Source organism: Loxodonta africana, chromosome 5 (genome assembly GCF_030014295.1).
Source record: "Loxodonta africana isolate mLoxAfr1 chromosome 5, mLoxAfr1.hap2, whole genome shotgun sequence".
In the NCBI taxonomy this organism is placed as follows: domain Eukaryota; kingdom Metazoa; phylum Chordata; class Mammalia; order Proboscidea; family Elephantidae; genus Loxodonta; species Loxodonta africana.
In genome coordinates this window covers 68,001,131-68,018,653 of record NC_087346.1, presented here as the reverse complement: position 1 = coordinate 68,018,653, position 17,523 = coordinate 68,001,131, and positions in this window count along the sequence as shown.

The following is a 17,523-nucleotide window of genomic DNA, read 5'->3' as shown; positions in this document are numbered from 1 at the left end:
CCAAGTGCTCCTTGAAAACACTATGGGGCAGTTCTACTCTATCCTATAGAGTCGCTAGTAGTTGGAATCAATGGCAACAGGTTTGTGGAGGTGATTACATCATTATACGACTGCCAAACCATTGAGAATCATGGCCCAGCCAAGTTGACACACAACCTTAATGATCACAGGAGCTAAAGAGCCAGAATAGGGTCCCACATGAAAGGTTAAAAAAGTGCTTGGCCAATTGTTGGAGATTTTACCAGCCTCCACTGCTCATGCTTCTTCTCTATCGTTATGGTTTCCCTGTCCTGACAGGAGACTATTCAGAAACTTGGGAGTCAGGGATGTGGCAGTGGGGACACTCATTGTGATTATTTCTGAATCCTGTCAAAATCTTTCTTGTCTTAAATCCAAAATGGGGACTTTGAACTTAACAACTAAGAACTTGATGGTTTGGGGTCTCTGATTCCACTGTGATGGAAAATTGGAAGAGAAAAAAAATGTTTACTAAACTCATGAGCTATAACAACCATCAACACTATTTCAACTGTTCTAGAAAACTAAAAATTGGAAAGTTCATTTTTACCAACCTACCATAACATGAAACCAAAGCCATGGATGCAGATGATATGCAAAAATCTAAATAAAATATTACCGTATATATCCTCCCTGATGGCATAGTGGTTAAGAGCTCAGCTGCTAACCAAAATGTCAGCAGTTCAAATCCACCAGGTGCTCCTTGGAAACTCTCTGGGGCAGTTCTGCTCTGTCCTGTAGGGTCACTATGAGTCAGAAATGACTCAATGGCAATGGGTTATACATATTCTAACAGTTTATTTAAAAAAATGAATAGACCATGACCAGATTGTATTGTGGGAATTCAGATTACATATTCGTGGCTCACTTATATTTTTGTGTAATTATTTTGTATTTACAAGTAAGTAGTGAGCAAACCAATGAGGCAGCAGTTGTTCAATGGTAGACTTCTTGCCTTCCATACAGGAGACCTGGGCTGATTCCCAGCCAATGTACCTCACACTCGGCCAGCACCCATCTGCAAGTGGACGGTTGCATGTTGCTACGCTGCTGAACAGGTTTCAGCAGAGCTACCAGGCTAAGGTGGACTAGGAAGAAAGTCCTGGAAATCTACTGTCAAAAATCAGCCAATGAAAATTCTGCGGATCTTAATGGTTCAATTTGCAATTGACCATGGCAATGGTGTAGGACCGGGCAGTGTGTCGTTCCATTGTTCATGGGGTCACCATGAGTTGGGGGCCACCTCAATGGCAGCAAATGGCAGCACAGTGAGCAAGCCACTACATGAAGGAGTGTTGTACACAAAAAATAGTTATACAGTCCTCAAGGATCTTAAAATCTGGTGGGAGAGTCAGACGTAGTTAAACATAAAAATATAAATACTTCATGATATGTCTAAGAAATATTTAAAGGTAGTACTTTTTTTTTTTTAATGAATTGTCTAAATATACTCTAGGCATTTGTGGAAAGAAAATAAAATCACTTTGTCTTAATGGGGTAGGAGAAGACTTTAGCCAGAGGGGTAATATGATTACTGATAGAGGTACTATGAGTTCAGTCTTAAAAGATGAGCTTAGCATGTATAGAGTGAGGATAATTTAGGCAGGTAGCACAATGGGTAAAATTATGGAGGAAGGGAAGCCAAATATACGTGTTCAGTAGACAGTGAGCTGACTTTCTGTAATAAAAGTGGGAAATGCTATAGGCTAGAGACACTATGAGTAAATTATTCTTCCCAAGTAGTGTTTGTTTAGAAGATACATTGTGTATCCTATAATGTACAAGGTATAATGAACTCCCTTGTTCTGTGTGCATAGGCTTCCATCACACAGTTAGCCCAGAGTGCACTTCCAGGGCCTGAATTTACTTTCTCTTGCTTTTATCTCTTTGAAGACTTTGCTAACAACAACAACAACAACAACAACAAAACCAACTCTTCTGCCATCTACTTAACTTTCTTCTCTGTTCCTAGTCTCTGGATTCTTTTTTTATTATTCTCAAGATCTACTCAGTCAGTCTAAAATGGACATAAATTTGTTGCCAAAAATTCTACAGAAGTAAATTCATGTATGTTGAAACTTCCGCAAATCAAACTCGCAACTGAGGAGGAATAACTGTGCTGCATTGAAAGTTTGTTATTGTGATTATTTTTTTTTCTTATGTAACCATAAACAATTTGTCTAATTGAGCTGCGGACTCCTTAGGGGGCTAGGAGTAAATATTATAGCTCTTTGTGTACTCTATATGGTTAGGGGGAGCTCCTCATAGCAGCACCAGAGACAATAATTTAGCTGATTTAAACGGGAACAAATAGCAACCATATTTCTTAGTGGGTAATCACAGAGTACTCTCCCCCCCCGCCCCCGCCATCTCTCCCACCCTCTGAAGATAGTTGGATATTCTTCCCTCTGTTTCTGGTGCATAGTAAGTCTGATTACACTGCATTAATCTTTCACTTACACCAGTCTCAGTCTCTGACTCTCTCATCTAAACAACGCTTCTTTTTTCAAGGTCTACTCTACCTCAGCTGCCTTTATCCCTTCCAAAAAGGCATTACAAAAACATCTGCTCCTACTCTGCATCTATTTCACCTCGCTTATCTTTTCTCGATCTCCAGTTTTCCCCTTGCTTATTATTCCCAACATGTTTCAGTTACCCTCTAAATATTTATTGATTGATTGGTTGGTTCTGCATAATACAAAAGGGTTACTGACTCTATTGAAAAAATAATGAGAATTTTGACTTCCCGCAAGCATGAGTAGGGAACAGATAAACTCTGGCATGACAAATTGAGGAAATAAACAGTTTATCTTATTAGATTGTTTCCACAGGCATGCAAATAAAACAAGGGATAGATAGCCACCATCAGCCAAATTACAAACACAGCTTAGATTCATAACATCCATTATTACACCTGTGACTATTGTTGTTTTTAATATTTTCTTGTGTTTTAGGTGAAAGTTTAGATAGCAAATTAGGTTCCCATTTAACAGTTTTTATACAGATTGTTTCATGACATTAGTTACATTTTTCACACTGTGTCAACATTTCCATTATTTTTGTTCTGTTTCCATTAAGCAAGCTTCCCAGCCCCTCCTTAACTTCCTATCCTTGTTTTAGGGCACATGTTGACTGTTTGGTCTCATACAGTTGATTATTAAAGGGAGCACGGTATTCAGAGTGATATTGTCTATTTCATAAGCCAGTCTACTATTTGGATAAAAGATGACCACTGGGAGTAAATCCAGTTCCAACTTCAAAGGGTATCTTAGGGTTATAGTCCCGGGGATTCCTCTATCAGTACAATAAGTCTGGCCTTTTCAAATAGCTTGAGTTTTGTTTTACATTTCTTCTCCCATTCTATCCAGGACCTTCTATTATGTCCCTGGTCAGAACTATTAGTAATGGCAGCCATTCACTATCTAGTTCTTCTGATCTCAGTCTAGATGAGGATATGGTTCATATGGGCTATTCGTCCTCTGGACTAGTTTCTTTTTTGAGTCTTTGGTTTCCTTCATTCACTTTTGTTCCACATGGGTAGAGACCAACAGTTGAATCTTAGATGGCTGCTCGCAAGCTTTTAAGACCCCAGATGCTACTCACCGAGCTAGGATGTAGAACAAACATTATCTTCATGAACTATGTTATGCCAATTGACACAGTTGTCCCACAGGACTATGGTCCCAAGCCCTCACACCCAGTAAACCAGTCCCACGAGGTGTTTGGTTATGTCTAGGAATTATCTGTAACTGTGCCCCTATGTGGTTTACTATATATATGAATATATACACAGTGCACATAAACATGTATATACATATGCTTGCCTACAGATAAACCTATACATGCATATACGTATACTCACACGTGCCTTCCTATGTGCATACATATTTTCCTATGTAACCAGGCACTTTTTTTTGTTATTATTGTTGCTGCAAAATTGTATAACATTATAGTATTTACTAGAAGTGTCCCTTATTCTTGCCTATTTCTTTAGTGTCTTCATTTATCTTGCACAAGTTGTGCAAACTTTACCTGTATTGGGTACTGCCTTTCCCATCACCAAAAATAACAAGCGTCTACTATCTAGAAAGTGATTCTCCCTCCCTCCTTCTTCCATCCCTGGTAACCGTCAGAGAATGTTGCTTTCTGTGTGTATACTTATTCTTGACTTATTATAAAAGTGAGACCATACAATGTTTGTCCTTTTTTGATTAACTTATTTCATTTAGTATAATGTTCTCCAGATTCATCCATGTTATAAGATGTTTTGCAGACTCATCATTATTCTGTATAGTTGTGTAGTATTTCATTGTATATATGTAGGATTTATTTATCCATTCATCCGTTGATGGGCACTTAGGTTGTTTCCATCTTTTTGCTATTGTGAATAATTCTGCAATGAACATAGATGTGCATATGTTTATTTGTGTCACTGTTCTTCCATCTCTAGGGTATATACCCAGCAGTGTAATTGCCGGATCATAAGGTATTTATGTTTCTAGCTTTTCGAGGAAGCGCCGTACTATTCCATAGAGGTTGTACCATTTTACAATCTCACCAACAATGTATGAGTTCTAGTCCACCCACAACCTTAACAGTATTTGTTTTCTGTTTTTTGATCAGTGCCATTTTTGCAAGGGTGAGAGAACATCTCATTGCAGTTTTGATTTGCATCTCTCTTTTAATGGCTAATGATCATGAGCATCTCTTCATGTGTTTGGTAGCCACCTGAATGTCTTCTTTGGTGGTGTCTGTTCATGACCTTTGGTCATTTTTTAATTGGATTGTTTGCCTTTTTTTTTGTTGAGGTGTTGGATTTTTCCATGTATTTTAGCGATTAGACCCTTATCAGATATGTTGCTGACAAAGATTTTTTTCCCAGTCTGTAAGTTCTCTTTTTATTCTCTGGTAAAGTCTTTTGAAGGGCATAAATATTTAATTTTTAGGAGGTCCTAGTTATCTGTCTTCATGTTTTTAGTTTTGTTTGATAATCTGTTCATGGTAAAAGTTAGGTACCCTAGTTTTGATCCTAAGTTACCTTGAAGCAACTTTTAGCGTTAGCTTTAACATTTAGGTCTTTGACCCACTTCGAGTTAGTTTTTGTGCATGGTGTGAGGTATGGATCCTGATTCATTTTTCTGCATATGGGTATCTAATTTTGCCAGCACCATTTGTTTCTTCCCCCTTGAATGGATTTTGACATTTTGTCAAAGATCAGCTGCCCGTAGATGGATGGATTTACTTCTGGGTTCTCAATTCTATTCCATTGGTCTGTGTGTCTGGCATTGACCCAGTACCAGCCTGTTTTGATTACTGTGGCTGTATAGTAAGTTTTGAGACTGGGAAGTGAGAGGCATCCTACTTTTCTTCTTCTTTTTTAATATTGCTTTAGCTATTCAGGGACTCCTTCCTCTCTATATAGAGTTGGAGATTAGTTTTTCTCTTTCATTAAAGAAGATTGTTGGTATTTGAATTGGGACTGTTTTGTATCTATAGATCACTTCTGGTAGTACTAACATTTTTCACAATGTTAAAGCCTTCCAATCCATGAGCATGAAATGTTTTTCATTTATGTAGATCTCTTTTGGTTTCATCCAGTAGTTTTTTTTTTTGAATAGTTTTTTTTTATATAAATCTTTTTGCATCCCCAATTAGGTTTATTCCTAAGTATTTTATCCTTTTGGGGGCTGTTGTAAATGGTACCAGTTTCCTGATTTCCTTTTCAGAGTCCTCCTTGTAAAGGTAGAAGAGCTCAACCAACTTTTGTGTGTTGATCTTTTACTCCGCCACTTTGCTGAATCCTTCTGTTAATTCCAGTAACTTTCTTGTAGAGTATCTGAAATTTTCTATGTGTAGGATCATGTCTTCTGCTAATAAGGATAGTTTTACTTCTTCCTTTCCAATATGAATAACGTTTATTTCCTTTCCTTGCCTTATTGGATTTATAGAACTTCCAATACAATATTGAGTAAGAGTAGTGATAAAGGGCATCCTTGTCTCATTCTCGCTGTCAAAGGGAATGCTTTCAATTTTTCTCTGTTGAGAATAATGTCGACTTGGTTAATAGGTACCCTTAATTGTATTGAGAAATTTCCCTTCTATTCCTATTTTGCTGAGAGTTTTTATCAGGAAAGGGTGTTGGATTTTATCAAACGCCTTTTCTGTGTTGATTGAGATGATCATGTGATTCTTTTCCTTCGTTTCATTTATGTGGTGAATTATGCTGATTGATTGTCTAGCATTGAACCATCCTTGCATCCCTGGTATGAATCCCACTTGACTGTGATGTATTATTTTTTTGATATGTTGTTGAATTCTGTTGGCTAGAATTTTGTTGAGAATTTTTACATCTATATTCATGAGGGATATTTGTCTGTAATTTTCTTTTTTATTGGTGTCTTTGTCTGGCTTTGGTATCAGGGTTATGCTGTCTTCATAGAATGAATTAGGGCGTATTCTTTCCTTTTCTATGTTCTGGAATAGATTAAATAGAATTGATGTCAAATCTTCTCTGAATGTTTGGTAGAATTCTCCAGTGAAGCCATCTGGATTGAGTTTTTTTGTTGTTGTTATTGTTATTGTCGGGAGTTTTTTTAATGACCTCTGTCGTGGATTGACAGTGTCCCCCAAAAATATGTGTCAATTTGGCTAGGTCATGATTCCCAGTATTGTGTGACTGTCCACCATTTTGTCATCTGATGTGATTTTCCTATGTGTTGTAAATACTGTCTCTATGATATTGATGAGATGGAATTAGGGCAGTAATGTTAATGAGGCAGGACTCGATCCAAAAGATTGGATTGTGTCTTGAGCCAATCTCAAAATATGAGATATAAAAGAGAAAAGCGAGCAGAGAGACATAGGGACTTCATACCACCAAGAAACAAGAGCCAGGAGAAGCTCTTTGACCAGGGGAAGATTGATGACAAGAACCTTCCTCCAGAGCCAACAGACAGAGAAAGCCTCCCCCTGGAGCTGATGCCCTGAATTTGGACTTGTAGCTTACTAGACTGTGAGAGAAAAAATTTCTCTTTGTTAAAGCCATCCACTTGTGGTATTTCTGTTATAGGAGCACTGGATAACCAAGACAACCACTCCAGTTTCTTCTTTTCTTATGGGTCTGCTCAAATTTTCTACCTCAGTTTGTGTTAGTTTAGGTAGATAGTGTGCTTCTAGAAATTAGTCCATTTCTTTTAGGTTTTATTTGTTGGAGTACAATTTTTCATAATATTCTGTTATGATCTTTTTATCTTAGTTGGTTCTGTTGTAATAGCTATCTTACTCCTTGTTTTGGTTGTTGGCATCTTCCGATTTTTTTCCTTTATGAATTTGGCCAGTAGTTTGTCAATTTTATTGAACCTCTCAAAGAATCACCTTCTAGTCTTGTTGATACTTTCTACTGTTTTTCTGTTTCCTATTTCATTTATTTCTGCTCTGATCTTTATTTTTTCCTCTTTTTCTGGTGACTGTGGACTTCTTTTGCTACTCCGTTTCTATTTGTTTGAGTTGTAGGGGTAAGCTATTGATTTTGGCCCTTTCTTCTTTTTTGATGTGTGGATTTATTGCAGTAAATTCTCCTTGAGCTCTGTTTTGATGTGTCCCAGAGGTTTTGCTATGGTGTGTTCTCATTCTAATTTGATTCTAAGAATTTTTAATTTAATTTTTAATTTATTCTACTACCCACTAGTTTTAAAGTAAGCTGTTATTCAGTTCCATGTATCTGATTTTTTTCCCTTGTTCTTTCTGTTATCGATTTCTAGTTTTACAACATTATGATCAGAGAAGATGTTTTGTATTAGTTCAATGTTGTTGAACTTATTGAGAGTTGCTTCATGGCCTAACATATGGTCTATTATGGAGAATGATCCATGTGCGTTGGATAAGAATGTGTACTGTGCTGCTGCTGGGTGGTATATTCTATATATGTCTGTGAGATTGAGTTGGTTGATTATGTTATTTACATCTTCTTTATTTTTGTTGAGTTTCTTTCTAGTTGTTCTGTCCATTATTGAAAGTGGTATGTTAAAGTCTCTATTCAATTCTATTGATTTGTTTTATGTATTTTGTAGCTCTGTCATTTGGTACGTAAATATTTATTATGGTTATGTCCTTTTGGTGGATTGACCCTTTACTCATTATACAATGCCCTTATTGCCTTTTACAAGGGATTTTGACTTAAAGTCTATTTTATCAGAGATTATTATTGTCTCTCTTGGTTACTATTTGTGTGATATATTTTTTTTTTATGCTTTGATTTTAACCTATTTATGTTTTTGTATTTAAGGTATGTTTTTTTTCTTGTAGGCAGCATATATATGGATCATGTTTTTTGTTTATCCATTCTGCCACTCTCTGTCTCTTGACTGGTGCATTTAAACTGTTTACATTCAGTGTAATCATCCATAGGTATGAATTTACTGCTGTCATTTTTTTATGCTTTTTTTTGGTGGTGTTAATGGTTTCTTTTTTCTGCCTAATTTTCTGTGCTGAGTTCTTTTTGTTTATGGATATTCTTTTTGTAACTTTTGTTGTTTATTTTGTGTTTACTGAGTCTTTTTTATGTTCTTTATTTTGGTGAGTAAATTTATTAATTTTTTTGTGTGTGTTTACTCTAAAATGTACCTTTTTCTTCCTAAGTTTAAAATAGTCTCATAGTTTGATATCACCTTGACTTCTTCTCCATGTGGAAGTTCTATAACTACACCATTTATTCCCCTTTTTTGTTTTGAAGCTGTCATCGTTTATGGATTGATATATCTGGTTCCATATTTTCAGTTTTATTTTACTTCCATGAATTATGTATCCATGTTGGTATCTGGGCAATGCTGTTGTGTGTCTTAATTTCAGGTTGTTCTCTGGTATCATTGGTTCCCTGTCTGAAGGACTTCCTTTAATATTTCTTGTAATGTTGGTCTGGTTTTTACAAATTCCCTAAATTTTGGTTTTTCTGAGGATGTCTTAGTTTTGCCATTATATCAAAAGACAATTTTGCTGGATATATGATTCTTGGCTGGCATTTCTTTTCTTTCAGGATTTTACATATGTCATCCCATTGCCTTCCTGCCTGCATGGTTTCTGCTGAGAAAACAGTTGTTAATCTTATTGGTGCACCTTTGTAGGTGACAGTTTGTTTTTCATGAGCTGCTCTCAGTACTGAATCCATCTAGTTCTGATATTTTATTGTTAATATTCTAGATTTCTAGTTGTTGTTTTGGCATGGTTTCTAATTATTTATTTTGTCATTTTATTCTTGTATTGTTTTCCTGAATTCTTCTAGGGATTTGTGTTTTTCTTGATATTTTGGATGATCCTATATATAATAAGTCTTTTGAATTCCTTATCAGGTAGTTCTATTTCCATTTCTTCCCGAGGAATATTTTCTGCCCCTTTGTTTTGCCCCTCTTTTGAGCCATCTTATCCTGTTTGTTCATATGATTTGTTATTGTCTGTGCTGTCTTCAAAGCATTAGGGTGTTTATTTATTTATGTATGTATTTCTTTATTAATTCTATGTATGTTTGTTTTGTGCTTGTTTTTAATTTGTTTTGATGTATCCAGAACTTTGTTTCTTCTCTTTCTCTTTAGAATGTCTTTCTTTCTTTGTATTACTTTAATTGTTGTTTTATTATTCTGGTCTACATGTGACTTTGGTGGTGTCTGTTGGCTGGGTGTGATTTCCTCTCACTTCTGGGTATAGTGGGTCTCACTCATGTGTGAGTCCTCTATGGTTAGGCTCATATGTCTTCCCATACTGGATTGAGTGGAGGTGGGAGAACAGTTTTTTTTCCCTGATATTGGGTGACAAATACCAGGTGGTCAGGGTCCCTCCAGAATGCTATGGGACCATGGGATCCTTACAGGTTGGGGCTAGCAGTTAGAACATTCTCTGGAGGTCAGAGTAGGATGTCTGCATATCTGCTGTGAGAAAGTGCTACCTAAATGGATGTGGGCCTGCTGTGCATGCATGAATTGGTGTCTCAGTAGGTGGTGGGGTATCAAGGGGTTTCAGTGTAAGTGCATATGGCCTACAGAAACTGTTTGGGTGTAGGTTGTATGATGTTGCAGCTGGGCAGACGTTGGATGTGGGCACTAGGATATCCTACTCACCATTTGGCAGAGATGCTGATAGCACTTGTCAGGATATGACTGGTGTTGCTGAAAAGATGATGTGTCTGTCTGGCTAGTTACCAGGGCATGGGTGCAAACAGTATCCTCTCTGGTGACTGGATTGAGTACTGTGTGTACACAGCAACAGTTGCTAGGTGGTTGGGGCCTGAGTGCACAGGTGGATGGGCTAGGCTTGCACACAGAAATGAGAATCACCTGCACCTCAGGAAGGGGGTGGTGGTCATTCAAGCTTGCATGCATTATTGTGAGCCTCCTGTACCTCAGGGAAGGGGTGGTGGACATGGCCGGACTTGTGCCCTTTAGCATATGTTCCCTGTACCTCAGGGAGGGGGTAGTGGGTGGGGCTGGACTTGTATGACTTGGCTTCATCTGCCTGTACTTCAGGACACATACTAATGCAGATGGCAGGTGACTGTTTGCACAGGGATGTTTGGGAGAGGAGCTCTAGTTATTATTTTGTGAGTTGATCTTTCACCGGGTGGATCCTGTATGTAATGACCAGGTGCCTCCACTGACAAGCAGTCTCTGCACTAGTGTCTAGCTCCCTCCCTTCTTACACTCATCAGAAGGGCTGGAGCTCTCACCCACCCCTCTGTTTCTCCACTGTACTTGTCCACAATTGTGTACTCCTTGTCTACGCTTTCCTCTTCTCTAAGGCTCAGATGGCTCGTTCTGTTTACCTTGTTCTAGAGATACTTCCCCTTGATTCTCCAGTTTTAAAGCTATACCACTCCTGTGCTTCCCACTCAGGAGTGCTCCATCCCTGGCTGCATCCTGCCCACTTTGTCGTTTCTTTCTGGGTTTGTTTGCACAGGATCTCTCCCACCAGCTGTGCACTCTTTGCAACTTCTTTCCTGGGCTCCTCACTATGGTGGTTGTTTGATGCAATCCTAAAATGACCAAGCTGCTGTGCTCTGGCAGACAAGGCATGGATGACCTACAAATCTCTGTTTTCCTGCTGGCCTTATTCTGCCACTCCTTCCAGCAGGTAATCAGTTTGTTTCTTCAACTCTCCATTTGATTCTTTGGAATTTGAAGTAGTTTTTTTTCTATGTCTCTATTACTTAGTTTCTCTAATCTTTGTTCTCAGGGAGTCATTACAATGTGTGTATCTAGGGCACCATATTGACTGAAAGTCCACTGTGTTTTAAATTACTATCTTGGTTAAAGGAGCATGAGAAATGAACTTTGGATCAGTAATGTATTCTTTTACCCTAATCCCAACTCCTAATAGTGACTGTAAATATGTTAAAGATTGGCTAACGTAGGGCTCCATCAGGGCATAAGGGGTCAATGTCAACATGTACAGCCACTGTCATGGTATAACTGCCCTACCCTGTATCCCACTTGCTGTTCTAATTAACAGGAGTTTGGCTCTACTAAATTTTTGAAACATGATCAGATGTTTGTACCAGATCTGTGAGTACAAATATGAATTCTGTGCTCACTTTAATATGTTTGGTTTCCTGGAGCAATTAACTTTTCTTAACTATGATAGATTGGCTTCACTTCCTTCTTGTTATAGAATTTTATATTCCCCACCATTACCATGTTTTCATGGGGGGCAGAGTAGACAACCCCACTCAAAATTTGTGACATTTGTCTCAAAATTGAGAAATGGAATTGGGTGGACTGAGTAACTATTCCTGTTGTTTATGTTGCCATTATAGAATAATTGCATTAGTTGTTTTTGTGTCTGCTTAATTTACCAGGTTTTAAATACAGGCACCATGGCTTATTCATTCCTATTTATATAGGGCCTGGAACATTAGTGATGCCCAGTACATTTTGTTTAATGAATAAATTAGTGATTATGGTAGAATAGCTGTTAACAGGGGAGGAGAAAGGGCATTTCCATTGGTGTATGAAGTGACAGTACCATTGACTCTTGATCATATACTACCCCTTGAAATGACTGAATGTTGACCAATTGTCTTTGGTACAGTGACTCTGTGCATTCCTTCCATCTTCTTTTGATGTTTCCTGTGTCGTTCAATATTTTGCCTATAGTATCTTTCAGCATTGCAACTCTAGGCTTGAATTTTTTCTTCAGTTCTTTCAGCTTGGGAAATTCCAGGAGTATTCTTCCCTCTTGGTTTTTTAATTCCACGTCTTTCGACATTTCATTATAATACTTACTTTGTCTTCTCGAGTCACCCTTTGAGATCTTCTGTTCACCTAGCTCTTTTACTTCATCATTTCTTGCATTTGCTTTAGCTACTTGACATTCAGGAGGAAGTTTCAGAGTCTCTTCTGATACCCACCTGGTCTTTTTTTCCCTCTCTTCTGTCCTTTTAATGACCTTTTGCTTTCTTCACGCATGATGTCTTTTATGTCATTCCACAACTCACCTGGTCTTCAATAAAGAGGTCAAAAGACCTCTTTAAAGTGTTAAAAGGCAAAGATATCACTTTGAGGACTAAAGTGTGCCTGACCCAAGTCATGATATTTTCTATTGCCTTATATGCATGTAGGAGCTGAACAATGGATAAGGAAGACCAAAGAAGAATGGATGCACTTGGTTATGGCATTGGCGAAGAATATTGAATATACTATGGACTTTCAGAAAACCTGGTGGCATAGTGGTTAAGAGTTCGGGTGCTAACCAAAAGATTGGCAGTTTGAATTCACCAGAAGCTCCTTGGAAACCCTATGGGGCAGTCCTACCCTGTCCTATAGGGTCACCATGAGTCAGAATCGACTTGACAGCAATAGAGTTTTTTTTTTTTTTTTTTTTGGTTTATGGACTTTCAGAAGAATGAACCAATCTGTCTTGAAATAGTACAGCCAGAATGCTTCTTAGAAGTGAGGATGGCAAGACTTTGTCTTATGTACTTTGGACATGTTATCTGGAGAGACCAGTTCCTGGAGAAGGACATATGCTTGGTAAAGCAGAGGCTCAGCGAAAAAGAGGAAGATCCTCAATGAGATGGATTCCAGAGCAGCTGAAACAATGGGTTCAAACATAGCAACAATTGTGAGGATAGAGCAGGACCAGGCAATGTTTTGTTCTGTTGTACATAAGGACTCTATGAGTCAAAATCGACTTGAAGGCAGGTAACAACAACAACATGATGTGACAAAGCATACAGAGGCAGAAGGAGCAAAGCAGATTTAGAATAAAGATATTGCTTTGGCTTGGTTGAAAGTTGTAATATATGTGCTAGGAAAGTTTATATATGGTCAAATTTTAGATAACCTTGAAAGCCAAATTAAGAAGTTTGGGTCTTTATTTTATAGATATAAGGATGGTTGAGAGTTTTGTAACAGAAATGGGGAAATAAATGCTTTAGGAAGTACAGTCTGTCTGTAAAAGGTATGAATTAGGGAGGTATTGGAAGTTGGAAGATGAATGAAGACACTTAAATGTAAGGAAAGTAATGCCTTAAGTAGAGTAGTAGCACCACACTAGCAAGGTAAAAAAAGTAGCATGGAATAAATGCTTTGAAGAGAGAATCAGCAAAGTTTTGGTTATATTTGGGTTCGGAGAGAAAAGGAGAGCTATGTGAAAGATGACATTTTGATTGAGAGCCAGGGTAACAAGAACACTGATAGTGCAGAGGACCCTGCAGCCAGGCTGGTAGGAGAGAGGGGAGGGAGGGATTGGAAAAGATTTTTAAAATTTTAATTTTAAGGAGACTTTGAAATATATGAATAAACACCTAGCAGAATGTTTAAGGTGAGGGACTAAAATTCTGAGGAGAAAATTGGATTAAAAATAAATATTCGGTAGTAATCTCTATAGCTACCACTTGTCTGTCAGTTTGTCATTCTGCAGTGGCTTGAGTGTTGCTATGATGCTGGAAGAAATGCCACCAGTATTTCAAATACCAGCAGGGTCATCCATGGTGGACAGATTTCAATGGAGTTTCCAGATTAAGAAAGACTAGGAATGAAGACCTAGCGATACACTTCTGAAAATCAGCCAACGAAAACTCCTTGGATTATAACAGAATATTGTCTAATACAGGCAGGAAGATGAGCATCATAGGTTGGAAGCAGGCACTGAAAGTTCTCAGTGGCTGCAACAATGGATTTGAGTATACCAACAATTGTAAGGATGGGGCAAGACTGAACAATGTTTTGTTCAGTTGTACGTGAAGGTGCCGTGAGTTGGAGATGCCTTGACAGCAACTAACAACGACAATCTATATAGAAATGATATTTGATTTTTAGAGAATGAATGAAATCTCTGTGAAAGGTACTTGGAGAAGAGCAACGAAAAGGAAAATAAAACTTTGGGAATTATCTGAGTTAAATTTGGTCATTTGTAGACATCTTACATGGAAAAAATAAGATTATCAAACTAATGTTTAAAATTATTTCCCACATCACCAAAACAAGTTAATTTGTTTATAGTCTCTTTAAATACATGTTCTAAGTTGACTTAAGCTAAGTAGATGAAACTAAGATTGAGCAAAGATCCTCTACCAACCCTTCATAGTTTTTAAAGTCAGAGATATTTTGAAACTTAAACACGGATGATATTCTTATTTATTGTTTCATTCTATTCCTAAACATATTTTATATACATATATCAGCATAACCTTTATAAGAAGATTTATTATTTGCCGATGTCTGGCATTCCACTATAACAACAGGACATCATAATGTCATTTTTTAGAGTTTTAAAAACGTAGTAAAACTTTTACACAAATACATTATGCTGATAATCTCACATAATTCTTTTGCCCATACTATGTCTCAATACCCTGCAGGCTTAAACTCTTACTGAAATGTTTATTATTAAGTAACAATTATATAATGTTTTACAATGAGCTTTTACGTAATATCCAATTTGATGTTCATAGTAAATCTTCCAGTATAGCATTATGATTATTATAATTACCATTTCAAAGATGAATAAAATGAAACTCAGAGATGTTAAGTGGCTGTCCTCGTTTTTTCTTTCTTTTTTTTCTCTGAAAGGCTCATGGGCTCCTCTGGGGTTACTAATGTGGAGTCAAGGGGTATAGGAGAAAATTCACTGGGTATGAGGGAAAAACAAACAATCATATATATTCCTTGAACCAAAAATAAGTTATTGTTAGGTGTCATTGAGTTGCTACTGACTCATAATGACCCTGTGTACTGGCATACCTCATTTTATTGCACTTCACTTTATTGTGGTTCACAGATTCTGTGTTTTTTTACACGTTGAAAGTTTGTGGCAACCCTGTGTCAAGCAAGTCTATCAGTGCCATTTTTCCAACAGCATGTTTCCTGTCTCTGTGTCACATTTTGGTAATTCTCAAAATATTTCAAATTTTTTCATATTATTACATCTGTTATGGCAACCCGTGATCAGTGACCTTTGATTACTATTGTAATGGTTTTGGGGCCCCACCAGCCATGCCCGTATAAAAAGGTGAACTTAATAAATGTTGTCTGTGTTCTGACAGCTCTATCAACTGACTGCTCCCCATCTCGCTCCCTTCCCTCAGGCCTCTGTACTCCCTGAGAAACAACAATATTGAAATTTGGCCAATTAATAACCCTACAATGGCCTCTAGGTGTTCAAGTGAAAGGAAGAGTTGCATGTCTCTCCCTTTAAATCAAAAGCTAGAAATTATTAAGCTTAGTGAGGAAGGCATGTGAAAAGCCAAAATAGGACAAAAGCTAGGCTTCTTGTGCCAAACAGTTAGCCAAGTTGTGAGTGCAAAGGAAAAGTTCTTGAAGGAAATTAGAGGGGTTACTCCAGTGAACACACGAATGATAAGAAAGTGAAACAGCCTTATTGCTGATATGGAGAAAGTTTTAGTGGTCTAAATAGAAGATCAAACTAGCCCAACATTCCCTTAAACCCAAACCTAATCCAGAGCAAGGCCCTAACTCTCTTTAATTCTGTGAAGGCTGAGAGAGGTGAGAAAGCTGCAGTAGAAAAGTTTGAAGCTACCAGAGGTTGGTTCATGAGGTTTTAGGAAAGAAGCCGTCTCCATAACATAAAATTAAAAGGCAAAGCAGCCCCAGTGCTGATGTAGAAGCTGAAGCAAGTTATCCAGAAGATCTAGCTAAGATAATTGATGAAGGTGGTTACACTAAAGAACAGATTTTCAGTGTAGATGAAGACAGCCTTGTATTGAAAGAAGATACTGTTATGAATTGAATTATTCTTACTTTCCAATCAATTTCTCTCATTTGTAATGGAAATGTATAGCTTGTGCCTGTTCCACCATTGTACTTTGGAATCAGATAACTTGTATTTTAGATTTCACAGATAAAAAGGAATTTTTGGATTTTGGACTTGGAGTTGATTTAAGACTTTTGCTCTGATATGATGGAGTGGATGTGTTTTACATGTGGCAAGGACCTGGAGTTAGGAAACCAAGAGGGAAGAACAAGCTCAGCATCTCCCAAACTGAAAGAACTGAAGAAAAAATTCAAGCCTCAAGTTACAATATTGAAGGAATCTACAGGGAAAATATCAAATGACACAGGAGGCATCAAAAGAAGATGGAAGAAATACATACATGGAGTCACTATACCAAAAAGAATTGGTTGACATTCAACCATTCCAGGAGGTAGCATATGATCAGGAACCAATGGTATTGAAGGAAGAGGTCCAAGCTGCACTGGAAGTTTTGGCGAAAAATAAGACTCTAGAAATTGACGGAATACCAATTGAGATCTTTCAGCAAATGGATGCAGCACTGGAAGTGCTCACTCATCCATGCTAAGAAATTTGGAAGGCAGCTACCTGGTCAACAACATAGGGTCTTTATAAGTTGGAACCGACTCAGTGACACCTGACGACAACAACAAACCATACTGAATGCTGTAGTCTTTCATCTTCATCAATAAGTGAAGTCCTCTTCACTTTCAACAAGCAAGGTTGCGTCATCTGCATAACGCAGGTTGTTAATGAGTCTTCCTCCAATCCTGATTCCCCATTCTTCTTCATATAGTCCAGCTTCTCAAATGATTTACTTAGCATACAGATTGAACAGGTAGGGTGAAATGATAGAACCCTGACACACACCTTTTCCTACTTTAAACCATGCAATATCCCCTTGTTCTTTTCGAATGACAGCTTCTTGATCCATATACAGGTTCCTCATGAACACAATTAAATGTTCCGAAATTCCCATTCTTCACAATGTTATCCATAATTTGTTGTGATCCACACAGTCAAATACTTTTGCATAGTCGGTAAAACACAGGTAAACATCTTTCTGGTATTCCCTGCTTTCAGCCAGGGTCCATCTGGCATTAACAATGATATCCCTGGTTCCATGTCCTCTTCTGAATTTGGCTTGAATTTCTGGCAGTTCTCTGTCCATGTACTGCTGCAAACACTTTTGAATGATCTTCAGCAAAATTTTACTTGTGTGTGACATTAATGATATTGTTTGATAACTTCCACATTCAATTGGATCAC